The sequence below is a fragment of the Macaca thibetana genome, chromosome 20 (assembly GCF_024542745.1).
Source record: "Macaca thibetana thibetana isolate TM-01 chromosome 20, ASM2454274v1, whole genome shotgun sequence".
NCBI lineage: Eukaryota > Metazoa > Chordata > Mammalia > Primates > Cercopithecidae > Macaca > Macaca thibetana.
In genome coordinates, this window is record NC_065597.1 from 35109579 (window position 1) to 35129880 (window position 20302).

The 20302-nt window shown below is 43.2% G+C and overlaps 3 protein-coding genes across 7 annotated transcripts in view; 2 read left to right on the forward strand and 1 right to left on the reverse strand.

Moving 5' to 3' along the window:
• The window catches only part of NUP93 (nucleoporin 93), a 113511-nt gene extending 101135 nt beyond the window's left edge, over nucleotides 1-12376 (reverse strand). For 2 of the 4 annotated variants that reach the window (XM_050772897.1, XM_050772895.1), the window contains exon 1: nucleotides 12266-12376. The gene's annotated coding sequence lies outside the window, so the exon portion shown is untranslated. The remainder of the gene's footprint in view (nucleotides 1-12265) is intronic. The other 2 variants (XM_050772898.1, XM_050772896.1) reach the window with 2 other exon arrangements.
• LOC126943899 (metallothionein-1E-like) overlaps nucleotides 1-20302 on the forward strand; it is a 374938-nt gene that overhangs the window by 284595 nt on the left and 70041 nt on the right. The window lies entirely within an intron of this gene.
• LOC126943920 (metallothionein-2) overlaps nucleotides 1-20302 on the forward strand; it is a 170442-nt gene that overhangs the window by 73629 nt on the left and 76511 nt on the right. The gene's annotated exons all lie outside the window — the stretch shown is intronic.

Consider the following 20302-nt stretch of genomic DNA (forward strand, 5'->3'; position numbering starts at 1 on the left):
GTAGAAGTAAAGAGAAAATAAGCTTGTTTTATGTCTGCACAGCAGAAAAGAGAGGTATGTATGAAATACTACATTTGGGAAAAACTGGATGTCCTGCATTATTATTCAACCAGTAGAAATTAATTATACAAAAAAGTTTTATTAAAGTTTCCAAATTTATACATTTTTTGCTACCCTCATTGTGCAACTAAATCTATACTTTGATGTATTCATCATCCCACTGCACTAAAATGCTTCAATTTATGCCTAATTTCATAAATTTAGGACAATTTTTATCCCCACCACAAAATATCAATTTAGCCACAAAATATAGAGATTAAACCACTAAATCAACTTTGACCAAGAGACTAAAAACTAATCATGAAAATAACCTCAGTAAGCTTTGTCCAGTAGAGACAATTAAAACGATCTATGGGGGAAAAAAACTGAAGTCCAAGCCTTGCATTGGGAAAATCTGGCCATGCAGCCTGGACACCAGCTGCATCCTTGGGGAACTATGGAGGAGAGGCACAGGAAGAAGCAACACTAAGAAACCATGGAAGCAGGAGCTGGAGCAGTCAATGCAGCACAAGTGGGGCTGCACAGGAAAAGGCCAGCAGGGACAGCGGAACAGCACTAGGGCTCCTTTACGACAGCAGTGACTAAGCTCCAGGGCGTGGTTAGGAATCCTTTGGCAAGGCAACACTGGCAGGCACTTCAGAGAGCATCGCAAAGTATCAGGGCCTTGGGCAACAAATTACTCTCCATGTAAGCAGGACTTGGCAGAAGTGCTACCGAGCCTCCATAGAAACTCCTCAACAACCCGGGCAACTGAGAACCTTAAACTGAATGGCAAACTTATCACTGTTGTTAGAAGGCAGGATTGGTTACACTTGTCGGGGGAAGGACAGAAGGGGAAGGATGAGGACGGCTTCAAGGGAGCTCGCAATTTTCAGTTTTTTGATCTAACCATTGGTTGACAGTGTGCTCACTTCTCAGAAAATTAGTCAATCTAGACTCACGATTTGTGTATCACACTTCAATAAAAAGTTCCCCGCCCTGACTGCTGCCACCAAGCAAACAAAGGAAAATGACCCGCCTTTTTTCTGAAGCTACAGTAGGATACCCCACTATGCTAAAAATAAGGAATGTTATCAGTGGAAAGGTCCCATAATGTAGATCTCTTCACCACACCTAGAGGACACTGAGCAAATGAACTAAATGAAAAAAGTAAAAGCCACAGTTTGAAAGAGAGAGCTCCTACCTAGAGCTAAACCAAGGGCTGGCCAAACTTCTACTTCCTTATGCTGGTCTGCGTTCACCTGTCATTTAGTGTCTAAAACACATGTCCCTTTAGGGCATATCAACATTCACAAATGAGGTGGAAAAAATTCCCAAACTGCATATAAGGTGAAACGAACTAAATATAAAGGCAGAGCAAAAATGCACAAAATAATTTCAGTTCATTTACTATTAACATGTGAGTCTTACGAAAAATAAAATCATTTCCACATTCCAAATATATTAACTATGTTAAATATTTAATCGAGCCAGAAAAGAGTAGATACTTAAATATTCAAACAGCTAAACACTTCTAAACCATTGTAAATCAGTATTCTCTAAGAGTGGCCCCTTCGGGATTTTGTAGATGGTCTGAATCTTTGTCTGTTATAGTATTCATGCTTATTATATTAAAATCCCACATATCTGCTTTCTGATATTATTAGTTCATTGGTTTCTTTTATTTTTAAAGCACCAGCCACAAGTAGAATACCTCTCTTCCTTTACTCAGGCCTTATGGACTCTCAAGCTGGGGAATCATTGAGTCATCCCAGAAATAGCTATTATTCACTAGTTCTCTAGACTTAAGCCTATGTTATTCCCAGGATATATTCCAGAAAAATAAAGCACCAAAGCCGACAAACAGAAACGGAAAATGAAACAAAGGAAGCTATAAAAGAGCCTCAGAGCCATCCATCCTAGACATAGCTGTCAAACGCTTGCCCAGTTTCTAGTCTCCTAGGGCAAGAGTGAGCAAACTTCTTCTGTAAAAGGACAGGTAGTGAATAGTTTGGGCTTTGTGGGCCAGGCTCTGTAGCAACTACTCAACTGTGCTGTTATAGCTTGAAAGCAGGCACAGATAATATGTAAACCAACAGGCATGGCTGTACTTTAATAAAACATTAATCATGAACACTTAAATTTGAGTTTCATATAATTTTCACATGGTTATAAAATATTTTTCTCTGGATTCTTTTCCCCCCAAGGATTCAAAGATGTAAAAATCCTTCTTAGTTTATTTGGCACATAGGCCATAGTTTGCCAACCCTTGGGCCTAAGGTATTGAAGCTAGACTTGATAAGTAAGCTACCCTAACTAGGCCCCAGTGTGAAAACATTGCTAAAAAGATAAAATGAGTGACACAATAGGTGTGTTGCCATCTTGTTTCCTCTTTAAACTGTTCATTTGGAAAGCATATTTGGGGAAGAAATCTGTTTTGTAAACGACGATGCCTGTCCCATTGACCTAATGCACAGGATGCTAAAGGGAATTCACTGCTCTTTGTAAGTATAATGGAACATATTAAACCCATGTGAATTTTCCCTTTTCCTTATCACCCACAATCCAAACAGCACATTTATCCAAGAAATACAAAGGGCTGAGAAAAGGATGAAAGAATAAAGACAAAGCCATCTGTCTTTTCTTCCATGTTAAAGAAATGTCTCTCCAATCACTGACTTGCATGGGGAGATGACACCAGCTATTTTCCTGCAGAATTTCAGTACAATCAAACAATACTGACTGAGGAATTCTAATTTGGGTAACATACCCAAATATTGTCTCTTTCAACTTCAAAGATCATGCAACCTAAAAAAGACAGTTGTTAGCACTGTTATTTTTTTTTATGTTGTCAAAGGGGGAGATTTTATATACATCAGAGAAAGTAACAGATGTTGCTATTTATATCTTTTCTTCCAAATGTACAACTGACAATGTTCTTCCTTTTTTGATTATTTTAAATAATTATTTTTGATTTAAAAAATTTTAAATAACAGTAAAATAACAGTAAACAGTACTGTTTTTAATAACAGTAAAAGAAATGGAAAAAAAACATATTTTAGACAGAATGGGTGAGAAGATTACACTGTGAACCCAAACACCTGGTTCCAATCCAGACTGTTCATTGACTAGCAGATAAACTGATCTCCCTCTGAGATAAAACCCCAATTTCTCTGTCTCAGTTTCCTCATCAATCAAAAATGATAATTCCTACCTACTTCAAGGAGCTGTTGATACGTAAAAGTATCTTATAAACTCTGCTGATTTATATCATTGTAAAATGCTATTTTAGCTTTTTTCCAAAGTTGCCAATTTGGCAACATTTTATCATTTAATTATAAACATCTCTGCTTCAAAAAATCTTTTAGTAAATATTTAATCCCAAATTATAACTTATTTAATCACAACTTTGTATCATTAAGAAATTCTGGAAGACAATTAAAATGTTGAAATGTATGTTGTATTGTCCACTACCAAATATGCTTTTTATTATAAATCCAGACTTCCATAATGAAGGTGTGATTCAAAAGAAATTTAGCATTTAATTTTAAGCAGAAACTTTGCCCTCAAACCTTATTAATCGCATTATGACAGGAGTAAAACACAAGAATGGTGTTCAACATTCTTGTGAATGATTCTGATTCTTTGATTCTTTTCTCATCCAAGATTGATGAGAAAAACCTCACTCAAGGTATCTAAAGTTTAATATTGATTCTGTTCTCCTCTCTTTTGAATGCATAAACTAGCTAGATAACAGTATCATTCCACTTTTTACTATTATCTGTCAGCTGTCAGTTACAATAACAACCCCCCAAAAATTACATCTTGACATCAGTTTCAGACACCTCTGGAAGAGAGAGGAGAGGATAAAAAAATAATTGTTGTTGGAAAGTTCTTTATAGCCCTGTGAGACTAAGTAAAAGAGTTAGACCTTATCATTATTCAGAAGGTAGAGTTCTGGAGAAAACAAAGACCTAAAATAAATTAACCTAGACAGAAGAGAAAGACTGGGGTGATTTAGTAGCAGTACTGCCCTCAATGACTCAATATTTGCAATAAGGAATGCATAGTATCAGCTTTCCTGATACATAAAATATCACTTGTATTATTTCCTCTTCAATGAGCAAAGAGAAGTAATAACCTGGCATCACAAAGAAAAATAAATTATCCACATAAGTAACTTTCTGATAAACTCTTGGCTGTCCAGTCCTGCAGAAGGCCCAGCTGGGAAGTGCTGTGGACTACAGCTTGGCTCCATCGCATACCAGCCCTCTGACCCTGGGGCTGGATCCTCTCTGGATGAGAGGGTTGCTCAGGTGGTATCTAAGAGCCTGCTCACCTCAAAGAATTTACAAATGTGAGATGTTTTAATAAACTTACTTGATGCTTCCTGGGAAACAGCCGCATTTTAGTGGTGATGGAAATTATCTGTACAGAGAACCTTAGGAATGATACCAGCTGTCTTACAACTAGCATACACGGGCAGATCGCCAAGTCAGCCCCCAAAGGCCTTTGGCTTTGGCTCTGGCTCTTGCTCTTCTCTCTAAACCAATGCTACTCAACTCTGCCCCACAGGGGACATTCAGCAATAGCCAGAGACATTTTTGCTTGTCACATCTTGGGAGGCAGAAGGTGTGCAGATTGTAACAAAAGTCTGGGTTCCTCCCACAATAATTTTAAAACCACTGCATGTACAGAATTATCCCACTTGGGCTTTTTACAGCAGTATATTCCTACCTTGGTAAACACACAGCAATGGAAAAGATCAAACTACAGACTACACAGAACATGGATGAATTTCACAGACATCACAGTGAGCTGAAGAAGCCAGATACAAAAAGGAAAAAAAAAAAAAAAAAAAAGCACTGTATGACTCCATTTATATGGATCTTAAAAACAAGAAAAACTAATCTATGGCGCTAGAGATCAGAATACTGGTTATCCCTGGGGGAGTGCTGATTGGGAGAAAGCACAGCAGAGCTTTTTGGGTAGTAAGGACTGAATTGTGTTCTCTCAGAATTCCTATGTCGAAGCCCTAGCCCACAATGCGATGGTATTTGGAGATGGGGTCTTTGGTAAGCAATTAGACTCGGATGAGGTGACGTGGGTGGGATCTTCAGGATGGGATAAGTGTCCTTAGACACACCAGAAAGCGTTCTTTCCTCCACCTACCTCTCCCCACACATACACATCAAAGAAAGGCCATGACTACACAGTGAGCAGCTGGGAAGAGGGCCCTCACTAGAACCCAACTATGCTGGCATCCTGATCTCGGACTTCCAGCCTCCAAAACTGTGAGAAAATAAATTTCTGTTTAAGCTAGAACAACAGATATTTTGGTATTTTGTTACGGTGGTCTGAGCTGACCAAGGTACCAGAAATGCTCTGTATCTCAATATGGACAGTGGTCACAAGAGTGAATAAATGTGTAAAAATTCCCTGAGCAGTATACTTAAGGTTGACTCACAGTTTTTTAGAAGGAATAGCAAGAAACAAAGCACTAACTTAGCAAGAAACAATCTAGCATTACGAAGGTGAGAGTTGGGAGACTTTTCTACTTTTCATTTGATTCCCTTGTCAGTGCAAATTCCTTTCCATGAGTATATGTGATCTTACATAATTTTTAATAACTTGTTAATTTTAATATTGCTCTAAATTCCCTACTTCAGAGGGTGTGTCTCACCACTGCCCCTGAAGCCTCAATGGCAATGACTGTCAAATCCACACCTGCTCCCGAGCACTCAAACTCCAACCGTGAGTTTCCAGGCACCACTGGTGCATCTCCTCTCAAGCACATAACTGTCACACCCACCATGTCTCCAAATGCAGTTATCCACCCCCAACTCCTCCTCCGCCTTTGCCCCTGGCTTCTGTCTCTCAGGTTCTAACTCACCCTTCTCCTTTGTGTCTCTGTGTGCCCTCAGATTGTTTACTTACAGGTGTCCCTCCACTCTCAGACTCAGAAACCAAACACATGTAGGTACATTTTTCCACAGCAAGCAGGCAGGTATTCCTCATTATCCAAACTATTGCTACTCTCTAGCTAAAACTCAGGAAATGAAATACTATAGACTCAGATAACATGAGATTCCTCTCTCTCCAAACTCTCATTATCGAAACAGATTGACTGATTGATTTTTGAGATGGAGTCTCACTTGGTTGCCCAGGCTGGAGTGCAATGGCGTGATCTCGGCTTACTGCAACCTCCACCTCTGGGGTCCAAGCAATTCTCCTACTGACTCAGTCTCCCGAGTAGCTGGGATTACAGGCATGTGCCACCACGCTGGGCTAATTTTTGTATTTTTAGTAGAGATGGGGTTTCACCATGTTAGCTAGGTTGGTCTCAAACTTCTGACCTGAGGTGATGCGCTGCTTCAGTCTCCCAAAGTGCTGGGATTACAGGTGTGAGCCACTGTGCCCAGCTCCTAAACAGATTTAAATAGCATGCGGTATTTGTATTTTTGCAACATCCTCTAACTGTTGCTTTCACCCCCATCACTATCACCCAAGGCCAGACCTTCATTCCCTTAAGTCCAAGTCCTTCTTAGATGCTAGAACATGGCCTTCCTCCTTCTAGCCCTGCCCCCTACTCCATGCACCCTACTCTATTCCTTTTTTTTTTTTTTTTTGAGATGGAGTTTCACTCTTGTCCCCCAGGCTGGAGTGCAATGGTGAGATCTCAGCTCACTGCAACCTCCACCTACCAGGTTCAAGCGATTCTCCTGCCTCAGCCTCCCAAGTAACTGGGACTACAGGCACGCACCACCACACCCAGCTAACTTCTGTATTTTAGTAGAGATGGGGTTTCACCATGTTGGCCAGGCTGGTCTCGAACTCCTGACCTCAGGTGACCTGCTCGCCTTGGCCTTCCAAAGTGCTAGGATTACAGGCGTGAGCCACTGCGCCCAACCCCATCTCTCTTTCTGACACGGCTGTTGCCCCTGCTCAAAAAAACCTCACTGGCTCCCACGCACAGGGATCCAGGTGAGATACTGCTTTTAACTTTCTACCTCCCAGAGTAAACCTTGTGTACCAGTCACCTGATTTACTTGGTCCCTGACCATCCTTGTACATGTCCTGCTCTGTGCCATTTTTCCCAAAAAGAAACACCTACCCAACCTTCCACAGCAGCCCTGAGCTCCAGCCAGCTCCTTCACTCTTTAGCTGGATGACTCTGCCCTCCTCTGGGCCTCATCTGTGAAATGGAAAAATAACTGTATCTCCTTCACCTGTCACATAGTAACCACTCAATAAACATTAGCTATCATTTTTAGCACCAACTCAAGTCCTACCTACCAAATGGTCTTCCTCAATACACATTACCTACAGAAATTTTCCCTCATCTAAATTCCTTTTACTCCATTCATTTGTTTGCCCAACATCATCTCCTGAGCTCTGTTTGCGTATGAGTCCCCACTATGGGCTTTATTTGTATAACCTAATGTCATCCTCACAGCAGACCTCTCGTGTCCAAAGGAGCCGACTGGTACACGGGTTTTTCAGCAGGGGCAACAGCCGTGTCACAAAGACAGAGATGGGCACAGAGAGTAAGGTGCATGGAGTGGGGGGGGGAGTTAGAAGGAGAAGGCCATGTTCTAGCATCTAACAAGGACTTGGAACTTCTCCATCATCCTCATTTCAGTAAATGGTATCTTCATGCTAGAAGCTGCTCAGGCCTAAAACCTTGACATTGTCCTTGACTTCTTTTCTCCTCTTATACCCTACATTAGCAATTCATTTCTACACTACATTTATTCATATATACATAAGTCAGACCCACTTTTTATCTCTTCTACCACTATCATCCTGATGCAAGCCACTCTCATGTGTCACATCTAGGTGATACAGTAGCCTCCTGTCTCCCTGTTCTTACTTTGTCCCCTCCCACTTCCCAGCCTGTTCTCCACACCACACTGGGAAGGAGCCTTTGAAGGGGCTCAAACCTTCAATAGCCCCCAACACTCACAGACTGAGATCCAAAGTCCTTACCCTGTGCTATGAGGCCTACATGACTGCCTCTTGACCCAACTCTTCTGCTACCACTCTTCCCCAGGATTATGTGCTTTGGTGCTATGACCTTCCGCTCTTCTTCAAATACGCTAAATACACTGCTGACTAGGGCTTTCACAGTCACTACTTCCTATGCATCTGCAGGAATATTCTCCTCCAACATGCCTACCTGGCTCACCCCCTTACTTCCTTCAAATCTCTGCTCAAAGGTTTCCTTTTTAAAGAAGCCTCTCAGCACACCCCAGCTAAAGCAGTCCCACTGTCCACTCTACCACATTTCTGTTTTATCTCCTTGGTAGCACATTATCAATTTCTGGCATCACATGTCTACCTGTTTGTTCATTTACTGTCTGTCTCCTAATAGGCTCCTTGAGTCTGGGAACCTGGTCTGGTCTGTCCACAGCCCCATTCCTCGTGCACTGAACAACAGCACCTAATGCTCAATAAATATGTGTTAAGTGAATGAAGGAAGAGAAGACTGTAACTTTGGTGTACCTTACAGATCAATGTAGGAATTTCTGGCAAGGTTTGAGGAAGGTTCTTCTGGCAGTTAGCAATGCGTATGGGGGATCTAGTTGTTTGAGGGCACTGTTGAAGCTATAAAAAAGTATAAAGCTACAAAATATTTCAAACTTTATGTTATTTAGGGGAGAAGAGATGTAGGTATTAATAGACATTAATATAAAGCAAATAAGTGAGCTAGGAGGACTCTAACCTACCAAAACAAAGGGGATTCTCATATCTCTATGTCCAGCCCAACTCTTTTCCCAAGCCAGTATTTCCAACTGTCCACCTAATACCTACACCTGGATGACTCATGGATGCCTCAAACTACACATGTCCCAAATCAGACTCATCACTTCTCTCCCCTTAGCCACTGCCACCACCAATGCTTCCTTCTCGTGGGTTCCCAGTCTCTTTCGGTAAAACAATTAGCATGCAGTCAAGTAAGCCAGAAACCACCTTTGAGTCCCCCCGGGGTCCCTGTTCACCTCCTCAATACTCAACCAATCTCAAGATCTACTTCTCAAACCTTTTGCAAAGTCATACCCTCATCTCTCGCCACTTCTCTGACTTGCATGCCGACTAAGCCTTCTTGTTCCTCCAACCAGCCTCCCCATGGTCAGGGAGGTCTTTCTGAAATGCTTTCCTGCCTTAAGTCCATCAGGGACACCTTCCATCCCCTACAGAATAAGATGCTCATGTTTTGACAGAGCTATAAAGGGTGCTCTCCACAGAACAGACACTGCCACCCTTACTATCCTCATCTCTTGCTACCTTCCCCCAATTATACCCTAGTAATTCTCTATTCTTTGGGATGCCTGTTTCCTCCCTTCATACTCCTGTACGTGCTAAGTACACACTCTCTATAACACATCCCCAACCCTATCTTGTCACATGGGGAACTCCTATGTATGCTGCAGCCAGCTGGGAAAGTCCCACCTTTGCCAATCCCCTCCCACACTATTCTGTATCTTCTATACTGTTCTTCCCTAGTGCAGTAGTTGTGATTATTTCATCACACATATGTCTCCCTCTCTAGCGGCAAATTTCCTATATGGTAAGGTCCACAGATGCTCAACTCTGAGTCTTCAGCATTAAGTCTGGCACATAATAGGTACCAGATACATGTTTGTTGAATTAAAGTGGCCTGTTCCCTGAACACACCTTGTGAAAGATCTTCCTTCTAACTCCATATTCTTTAAATAAACTTTTTCATGAGGAGTGACCCCTCTCACCTTCAGATCTTTGCTCCAACCTGTCCCTCTCCTTGGCACATCCATTAACCTTATTTTCTATGTTAGTCCATCAAGAAGCTGGTTCAGACCCTCAGACTCACTACATCTCCAGCTGCTCACACTGCAGGGGCTTTGCACTTGCTCTACCCCCTACCAGCAGTGCTCTCAGATAGTTCAATGACTTGCTCATTCATTTCAAGCAGGTCTCTATTCAAATATCCCTGTCCTCCTTTAAGAAACAGCCCTGACATCACACTTCCTATCTGTGCTTTTATTGCTAGTGGTACCCTCCATAGGCATATCAGTTCAATGAGGGCAGGCCTGTCTCATTCACCACTGCATCCCCATGCCTGCCAGAGTGCCAGTAACATTCATCTAGTTCATATTTTTTGAGCACCTACTGTGTGCCAGACCTAGGTGCTAGGAACACATCAGGGAACAAAACACATAAAAATCTCCTCACATTCTACAGGGGGAGGACAACAATACACAAGAAAAATACATAAAATATAAGTGCTAAGAACAACTAAAGCAATGAAGGGAGGTGGGAAATGGGGAAAGCCTCACTAGGTACCTCCCTAGTAAAGACCTGGAAGAAGTGAGTGCAAACTACATGGATATTAACTTGCAAGCACAAAGGCCCTAGGCCAAAGCATGTCTAACGTGTGGAAGGAGAGGGAGCAGAAAATGAGACTGAGAAAGTAACAGTGGGTCAGATTATGTAAAGCCTTATAGCTCACTGTAAAGGGGTTAGTCTATCATATTAATGAGATGGGGACCCATTGGAGGGATTTTTTTTTTTTTTAAAGTAAAGGAATGATACAATCTGACAGCCTGTGTTTTAAAAAGATCCCTCTAGCTGCTGTGCAAAAAATAGGGGCCAGGACAGAAGCAGGAAGACCAAATGGGAAACGATTTCAATAATCCAAACCAGAGGTGGTGACTTGGCCCAGGGTGGCAAGTACTATTTGTGGCGTTAATCACAGAGGGCTGGGTGTGGTGGCCCACACCTGTAATTTCAACACTTTCGTGGGAGGCTGAAACGGCAGATCACTTGAGGCCAGGAGTTCGAGACCAGCCTGGCCAACATGGTGAAATCCCGTCTCTACTAAAAATACAAAACTTAGCCAGGCGAGGTGGCACACGCCTGTAGTCCCAGCTACTTGGGAGTCCGAGGCAGGAGCATCACTTGAGCCTGGGAAGCAGAGGTTGCAGTGACACGATGACATGAGATCGCACCACTGCACTACAGCCTGAGCAACCGAGGGAGACTGTCTCAAAAGAAAAACAAAAAAAGAAAGAAAAGAAAAAGAAAGAGAGCAGTCAACGATGGCTCAAAGGTTATTAGCCAGGGTCTTTCCTATTATTCAGATGAAAAAAAGGGCAACAGGAGCAGTTTGGGGAGGGTAATGAAGGGGAGCTTCCTAGCCCTCTCTTGGCATGTTTAATTTGAGTTGCCTATCATCCATCTCAGCGGAGATATTAAGTTGGTGGCTGGATAAAGGTCAGGGGTGAGGCCAGCGATGGAGATATAAATAAGGAATCTGTTAGCCTCTGATATGTAGGTATTTAATGCTATGAGATCACCATCAATGAAAATAAAAATATTGCAAACACAAATGCACAAAGGAAGATTTAAAGAAAAAAAATAAAGAAGAAAAGCTAGGATGACCGAGGATACCCTCCCACATCCCCCGGAAAGAATACAAAAAGGTGATCCTCGCTTTTGCTGAAAGACAACTCGGTCAAAACAAAGATTAAATAAATAAAACCTCCTTCTCACGTCTAGCAGAAGGGCAAACCCAGACCAGAGACTCTGTCAACAGGTCTTTCACACTTTCACCAAGGACCCATGGGGCCGGCCCCATAATTTTTCCAAAAGACAGCCAGTGAACTTGGGCTTTGCCTTTGCAGAGGACAGGATGGAGTAAGCACAGAGAAGGGTGGGCCACCCCTGGGTTCCAACCACTAGCATCCTCTTGGATGTACAAAAGGTAAGCCAAGGGTTGGGAGAAGTTGCACTCGCCCCAAAGACCCCTTCCCTCGCAGGGCAATGCCTCTCTAGAGGGTATGTCCACGAGGGGTAGGCGAGCAGGCAGGGCACGGTCAGGAAGGTAAGCAGGCAGGCATTGTGGCGCAGGCTTAGGAAGGGTGGGCTCGCGGGGCACTAGGTGGAGGTGAGGGCAGGGGCGTGGCGCGAGAGCGCCACAGTGGGGAAGGGGGAGTCGGGAGGCCTAGGTTCTGCATTCAGAAAGTGGGCGAATGAAAGGCACACCCAGGGGTGCAGCCCGACTCTTTCTGGGGCGGCTCGACAACGCGTTGTGTCGCCGGCGTCAGGCGTGCCCGGCTGCCATGAGGAGAACGGGAAGTGTGAGCGGCGGGGCTCCGAGCGTGGGTACGGCGCTCCACCCAGTCACGGGGTCCTGGGTTCAAGGACAAGCCCAGGGTCGGAAGAACGCGACCAGACACACCCTTACCTTGTACTACAGCAGTCTCCGCCGCTCAGGTGCCGGCTTGAGGACGCGGCTGCCGCTTCTCGCGCCGCTCTACCCCGCTTCCTGATTGGCCAAGGCCGGCTGCTCCCAGAAGCCCTCGCGCGGCGCGCCGCCAAATGAACTTTATGGAGACCCGTGGGGAAGGACAAGAACAGGGGCGGGGCCGGGGGCGGGACGAAGGCAGGGCCTTGGGCCAAACCGTCACCCCTGGGCCACAGGCAGCCGCAGACCTCACCTTTCCCACTTGGTTAGAGTCGGCTCTGCCGGGAGAAAGCGATTCCAGAATTCCCTAAGTTAAAGGAATTTCTTACTCCTTGAGCGCCATCCAAGGGCCAAGCCCTAGTCTAGGAGCTGGGAACACAGTGGCGACCACGACAGACAAGATCGCTGCCCTCACTGAGTTCCCAGGCTGGCAGGGGAAACAAAATATAATAAATAAGTAACTGCAGTTCACAAGAAGAGCTATGAAGAAAAAACAGGGTAATGGGAGAGAGAATGCTTGGATGTTGAAGGGAGGCCTTTCTGAGGTGGTGACATCTTGAGCTGAATAAAGAAGGATGAGAAAGGATGGGGCTTGCAAAGTTCCGGCTTCAAAGAATTCCAAGTAGAGGGAACAAGAGTGAAGTCTCCAGGGGAAGCCAGCTTAGTGTTTGGAGACTAGAAAGAAGGGGTGTGTGGCTGGAAGATGGTGAGCAGGGACAAGTGGGGTCAGACTCATCCATAGACTGGATGGCTTACACACAACAGAAATTTATTTCTCACAGTTCTAGAAGCTGGGAAGCCCTAGATTAAAGCACCCGCAGATTCAGTGTCTGCTGAGGGCCTGCCTCCTAATTCATAAATAGCACTTGATATGGTTTGGCTCTGTGTCCTCACCCAAATCTCACCTTGAATTATAATCCCCACATGTCAAGGGTGAGACCAGGTGGAGGTAACCAGATCATGGGGGGCAGTTTCTGGCATGCTGTTCTCGCGATAGTAAGTCTCATGCGATCTGGTGGTTTCATAAGCGTCTGGCATTTCCCCTGCTTGCACTCATTGTCTCTCTTGCCGCCCCGTGAGCAGGTGCCTTCCACCATAATTGTAAGTTTCCTGAGGACTCCCCAACCACGCGGAACTGTGAGTCAATTAAACCTCGTTTCTTTTTAAATGACCTGGTCTCAGGTATTTCTTCACAGCAGCATGAGAACAGACTAATATAGCACTCTTCTCCCTGTAACCACACACAGAAGAAGGGTGAGGGGATCTCTCCAATATTTTTTTTTTTTTTTTTTTTTTTTTTTTGTTTTTTGAGACGGAGTCTCGCTCTGTCGCCCAGGCTGGAGTGCAGTGGCGCGATCTCGGCTCACTGCAAGCTCCGCCTCCCGGGTTCACGCCATTCTCCTGCCTCAGCCTCCCGAGTAGCTGGGACTACAGGCGCCCACAACCGCGCCCGGCTAATTTTTTGTATTTTTAGTAGAGACGGGGTTTCACCGTGGTCTCGATCTCCTGACCTTGTGATCCGCCCGCCTCGGCCTCCCAAAGTGCTGGGATTACAGGCGTGAGCCACAATATTTCTTTTATAAGGGCTCTAATTCCATTCATGAGGGCTTCACTCTCATGGCCCAGTCACCTACCAAAGTACTCACCTCTTAATACCATCTCAATGGGGGGCAGAGTTTCAACATATAAATTTGAAGGGGGAGGACACAAACATTAAGAAGTCTATAGCAACTAGTGTCCAGCTTTGTTTATTTTTAATACCTCACACCGGCATATTGTGAGTTCTCTATAAATAATTGGTGCTGATTAACAACATGTATGAATGTGGCCTTTGCCCTGAAGCTATTAAATATGTAACCAGACTCTGCTGTGATCAGAGAATATCCACAGAGATAATAATATCTTGCATCTGAATAATGTTTTATACTTTTACCTTGCTTTTCTTTTATGTAAAAAAAAAAAAAAAAAACAACTTTTAATGACATAGACAAATGCTTGTGCAACATTGCCAGATGAAAATCCAGGACACTAGCCTTTTACAGCTGAGTATTTCTACATTGTAAAACCCAGCAATTCAACTCCTAGATATATGCCCTAGAGAAACTCTTACACATATGTATAAGGGTTATAAGCAAGAATCTTCATAGCAGCACAGTTCATATTAGCAAAAAACTTGAAACAATCCAAATATCTGTTAACCAAAAAAAAAAAGGATAAATAAATTGTGGGATATTATGCAATGGAGCATTACACAGCAGTGAAAAAGGAGTGTGCTTCAGCCACAGATACACCATGGATGAATCTTGGAAACGTAATGTTAAATGGAAAAAGTGGCCGGACACAGTGGCTCACACTTGTAATCTCAGCACTTTGGGAGGCTGAGACAAGAGGGTAGCTTGAACCTCAGAGTTCAGGACCAGCCTGGGCAACATGGTAAAACCCTGTCTCTACAAAAAATACAAAAAAATTGGCTGGGTGTGGTAGTGTGCAGCTGTAGTCCCAGCTACTGGGGAGGCTGAGGTGGGAGGATCACCTGAGCCCAGGAGATCAAGGCTGCAGTGAGCTGTGGTCATGCCACTATACTCCAGCCTGTGCAACAGAGTGAGACCTCATCTCAAAAAAACTTGCAGTTTTCCAGATGGTCTTCCCATATACCTTCCTATCCCCAGAGATAACCACAATCTGACATTTCATATTTATCATTCCAATGTTTTATAGTTTTATCACAAATGTATCTGTGCATAAACAATATATTATTTGCGTTTTTTGGTTTGTTTGTTTTTTGTTTTTAAGAGAACTGGGTGCATTGGCTCACTCCTGTAATCCCAGCACTTTGGGAGGTCAAGGTGGGAGGATCACTTGAGCCTTGAAGTTCCAAGACCAGCCTGGGCAATGCAGTGAGACCCCCATCCCTATAATAATAATAATAATAATAATAATAATAATAATAGTAAGCCAGGGATGGTAACTGATGGTTGTAGTCCCAGCTACTCAGGAGGCTGAGGCAGGAGAATCACTTGAGCCCAGGAGGTGGAGGTGGCAGTGAGCTGTGATCACGCCACTGCACTCAGCCTGGGCTACAGGACAAGATCCTGTCTCAAAATTAAATAAATAAACACACAAGAGACAAAGAAAGAGGATATCAAAATATGACCAAGTGGGAATGACATCTCTCCTGGCTGAGGAACCACAAATGAGTCCTTAAAAGCTAGTGTACTTTTCAAGGTTTCTGCAATGAAATGACCATGCATAATTCCCGTAATCAGAAAAAATACACTAAAACTGAGTTGGTTGGTTTTGTTTTGTTTGCACAGAGTTATAACCAACATCAGCTTCCCAATATTTGCCCAGGTATATGATTCAAAGAAGTTCCTTTGAGGATTCTGAACTCACCTCTAATGCCATTCCTTGAACTATCGTCTCGTCCAAATGCCACAGAGACAGGAGTTTTTATCTCCTGGTGGCAAGATCTGTAACCGAGCAATTTCTGGAGCTGTTTCTGTCTGTCAATTAATTACATAGCTTAGAAGAGCTTCCCTTTTTTTTTTTTTTTTTTTTTTTTTTTTGAGATGGAGTCTTGCTCTGTCGCCCAGGCTGGAGTGCAGGGGTGCAATCTTGGCTCACTGAAACCCCCGCCTCCTGGGTTCAAGCAATTCTCTTGCCTCAGCCTCCCGAGTAGCTGGGATTACAGGTGCCCGCCACCATGTCTGGTTAATTTTTATTTTAGTAGAGACAGGGTTTCACAATGTTGGCCAGGCTGATCTTGAACTCCTGACCTCATGATCCACTCACCTTGGCCTTCCAAAGTGCTGGGATTACAGGCATGAGCCACCATGCCTTGCCAGAAGAGCTTTCTTAAACATCACTTTATCTGAGCTCAGAATCTTTCAAGAGCCTTTGCCTTGAGAATTGTTCTGAGATGTGCCCCAGAGCCCCTGCAAAGCCCCTTTCTCAGAGGTGGGGATTTTCAAGCTCTTTCCTACTTAAAAGGGAGCTGGGTGGTGGCAGAGAGTTCTTACCTTCCCTCATTTAGTCCTACTGGGTCCCAAACATTTAAAATAATCCTGTTTTTCAAAGGAAGTCTCTGATGGAACTCTGTATTGTAACACAGATTTTGCATGTCTTCTACACATACCAAGTGTATAACTCTACCTTTTTTGGCTGCATGATCATATCAAACAAACACAGGCCTTTGTACTCTCATCCGGTTGAATTGTGCTTTTGAATATTCTTAGTCTTCAGATGAACTCATTGAGTATATGGGATGTGCATTCAATGCACTATACCGTATTACCAGACAGTTGCTCTCTAATGAGACATCTTTTAACACTGACTCCCCTGTGGCACGTTCCTGCCCCAAATCTCAGTCCCTGTGTTTTGATTGGTGGCATGTGACTCAGGCATAGCCAATCAGAGCAGAGTACTGCAGTACCCTGGCCACAGGCACTGGTCCAGGACCTGGTTTATAACCCAACAGGGTCAAGAAAATGCACTCTTAAGATGTTCTGCTCAGACGGTTCTCTTTATGACTGGAATAAATTAGAACTGTGAAGATGTTTTTGTAGGCATTATTCGTTTACAATTTTGTTTGTTTGTTTGTTTTGAGACAGAGTCATACTCTGTTGCCCAGGCTGGAGTGCAGTGGCACAGTCTTGGCTTGTAAACTCCGCCTCTCAGGTTCAGGTGATTCTTGTGCCTCAGCTTCCCTAGTTGCTTGGATTACAGGTGTGTGCCACCACGCCCAGCTAATTTTTGTATTTTTAGTAGAGATGGGGTTTCACCATGTTGGCCAGGCTGGTCTGGAACTCCTGACCTCAAGTGACCTGCCCTCCTTGGCCTCTCAAAGTGCTGGGGTTACAGGTATGAGCCGCCATGCCCGGCCTGTTCAATTGTTTATTATCCACAAGGGAAGAATTTGTCTGGGAAGGAAGAAAATACAGAAGAAAGCAATGTAGTGATGGAGAGAGAGCCTGTACTCAAGTGACATTGTGACACAGCTTCTGGATCAAGCTGTGCCTAAAGCTAACCCTATCCCTGGAATGTTTTGTTGCATGACCCAGAAAATTTTATTTTTTGCTCAATTTCACTGAGGTTTTACATCACTTGCAATCAAAATAATCCTGAAGGATTCAGGTATTACTTGAGCCCTTATAGCATCTCATCTAACATGCTTGCTATAAGGTCAATAGGCCAGAATTCAGTAAGCTTAATTCAGTAAGCTTTTCCCAATCGAATTGCTTTCCCATCACATGCAATATAGGGAGGCATTTTCCACAATGTCAAGAAGAATGCTTTCACCATCAGATTACATTTTATTCTATCCATTAACAAAATAATATTAAACAGCTCTATTTACAAAGAAGCCGAGAAAGTTTTATTTTCATGTTCGTTGCATTTTGTTCCAAAATGACATTGTAACTTGGCAGGGAATACAGAATTATATTGCATGGTTTTGTTTCTGTGTAAGTTCGATCAAGACAATGGTCAATTTTTATTATTAAAAAGATGAGACTTTTGGATACATGGCATTATAAATTTGCTTGAACCCACAGAATGTACAACACCAAGAGTAAACCGTAATGTAAACTACAGACTGGGTGATCATGATGCATCAACATGGGCTCATCAGTTGTAAGAAATGTACCACTCTGGTGGGGGATGTTGGTAATGAGAGAGGCTAGGCATGTGTACAGGCAGAGGGTATGTGAAAAATCTCTGTACCTTTGGCTCAATTTTGCTGTGCTCCTAAAACTGTTCTAAAAAAAAGTCTATTAAAACATTTTTTAAAGTAAGGCTCAGCTGGGCACAGTGGCTCATGCCTGTAATCCCGGCACTTTGGGAGGCTGAGGCAGGCGGATCACTTGAGGTCAGGAGTTCGAGACCAGCCTGGCCAACATGGTGAAACCCTGTCTCTACTAAAAATACAAAAATTTGGCTGGGCACGGGGGCTCACACCTGTAATCCCAGCACTTTGGGAGGCTGAGATGGGCATATCACGTGGCAAGAGATTGAAACTATCCTGGTCAACATGCTGAAACCCCATCTCTACTAAAAATACAAAAATTAGCTGGGTGTGGTGGCGCGTGCCTCTAGTCCCAGCTACTTGGGAGGCTGAGGCAGGAGAAGTGCTTGAACCCAGGAGGCAGAGGTTGCAGCGAGCCAAGATCATGCCACTGCACTCCAGCCTGGTGACAGAGCAAGGCTCTGTCTCAAAATAAATAAATAAATAAATAAAAATACAAAAATTAGTTCGGGTGGTGAGCTCCTGTGATCCCAGCTACTCAGGAGGCTGAGGCAGGAGAATTGTTTGGACGTAGGAGGCAGAGATTGCAGTGAGCCGAGATAGCACCCTTGTGCTCCAGCCTGGGCGACAGAGCAAGACTCCATTTCAAATAAAAAATAAAAATGATTTATTGTTCTCTCATGACTTTATGGGGAAAGGGCCTCCATCTGACCTCCTTTCATTTAGTCTCTTGAAAAATATTTGTTGAGTGCTGCTATGTGCTGAGTGCTGGGGATTCAGAACGAATGAAATTGATGGGATCCCTGGCCCCATGGAGTTCACATTCTAATACGGCAAACACACAATAAACAAATGAACAGATTTCAGGGAAGGTTAATTTCAGGGAGTGAGAAGCCTGTATGTAAAAAAATAGAAAGGGCCAGGGGCAGTGGCTCATGCCTGTAATCCCAGCACTTTGGGAGGCTAAGGTTGGGGATCACTTGAGCTCAGGAGTTCAAGACCAGCCTGGGCAACATGGCTAATCGTCATCTCTACAAAACATACAAAAATTAGCCAGGTGTGGTGGCACGTGTCTGTAGACCCAGCTACTTGGGGGGCTGAGGTGGGAGGATCACGTGAGACCAGGAGGTCGAGGCTACAGTGAGCTATGATTGAGCCACTGCACTCCAGCCTAGGCGAGAGAGCGAGACCTTGTCTCAAGAAGAAAAAAAAAAATTGAAAGTGTAGCTGAGGACAGTGGGTGCTGCTTCAGCTGGGGAAGTAATGAAGGACCTCTCTGAAGAGGTGGCATTTGAGCAGAGACCTGGATTCCCAAAGGAGCAGCCATGTGGAGCTATGCAGGGTCAGCAAGCGTCAAGGCCTCTGGAACAGACAGGATTTCAAAACACAACTTCTACTTACCACCAAATCAAACAAACACACCAAAACCAGAAAACTCCAGGTGTCTTCACTGGTGAATTATTTCAAATATTTAAGGAAGAAATAATACGAATCTTACATAAACTCTTCCAGAGAACAGAAAAAATAAGAACACTTGTCAACTAGTTCAATGAGACTGGCACAACCTTGATTCCAAAACCTGACAGGACCTTACAAGAAAAGAAATAGAAGAACAGCCCTACTAAACATAAAGGCAAAAATCTGAAATAAAATATTGAGAAACCAAATCTAGCAATATAGCAAAAGGACAATACATCAGGATCATATGAAGAATTTTTTTTTTTTTTACCAAGAATGTAACATTAGAAAATGTATGTAATTCTCCACACTAACAACATAAATGAGAAAAATAAATGTTTATCTTAATAGATGCCAATAAAAAGCATTTAATACAATTCAACATGTATTTGTGGTAAAAACTTTTAGCAAACTAGGGATAGATGGGAACTTAATCTGATGCAGGGTATCTATAAAAAACTTTCAGCAAATATCACTTAGTGGAAAAATATAAATATTTCTCCTAAAGTCGTATAAACATAACAAAGATGTCAGCTGTTACCATTTATATTCAACATTGTATTAGAGGTCTTAGCCAGTGCAGTAGGCAAGAAGGAGAAATAGTCGGTATAAAGATTGGCAAGAAAAAAATAAAATCACCATCATGGATAGATGACAGGAATACATAAGAAGAAAATCCAAAATAATCTACAGACAAAATATTGAAATCAATTAATGAAGTTAGCAAGGCTGTAAAAAACAGGTCAATATACAAAAATTAATTATATTTCTATATATTTATGGAAAACAACTGGAAAATGAACATTTTAAATGATACCATTTGCATTAGCATAAAA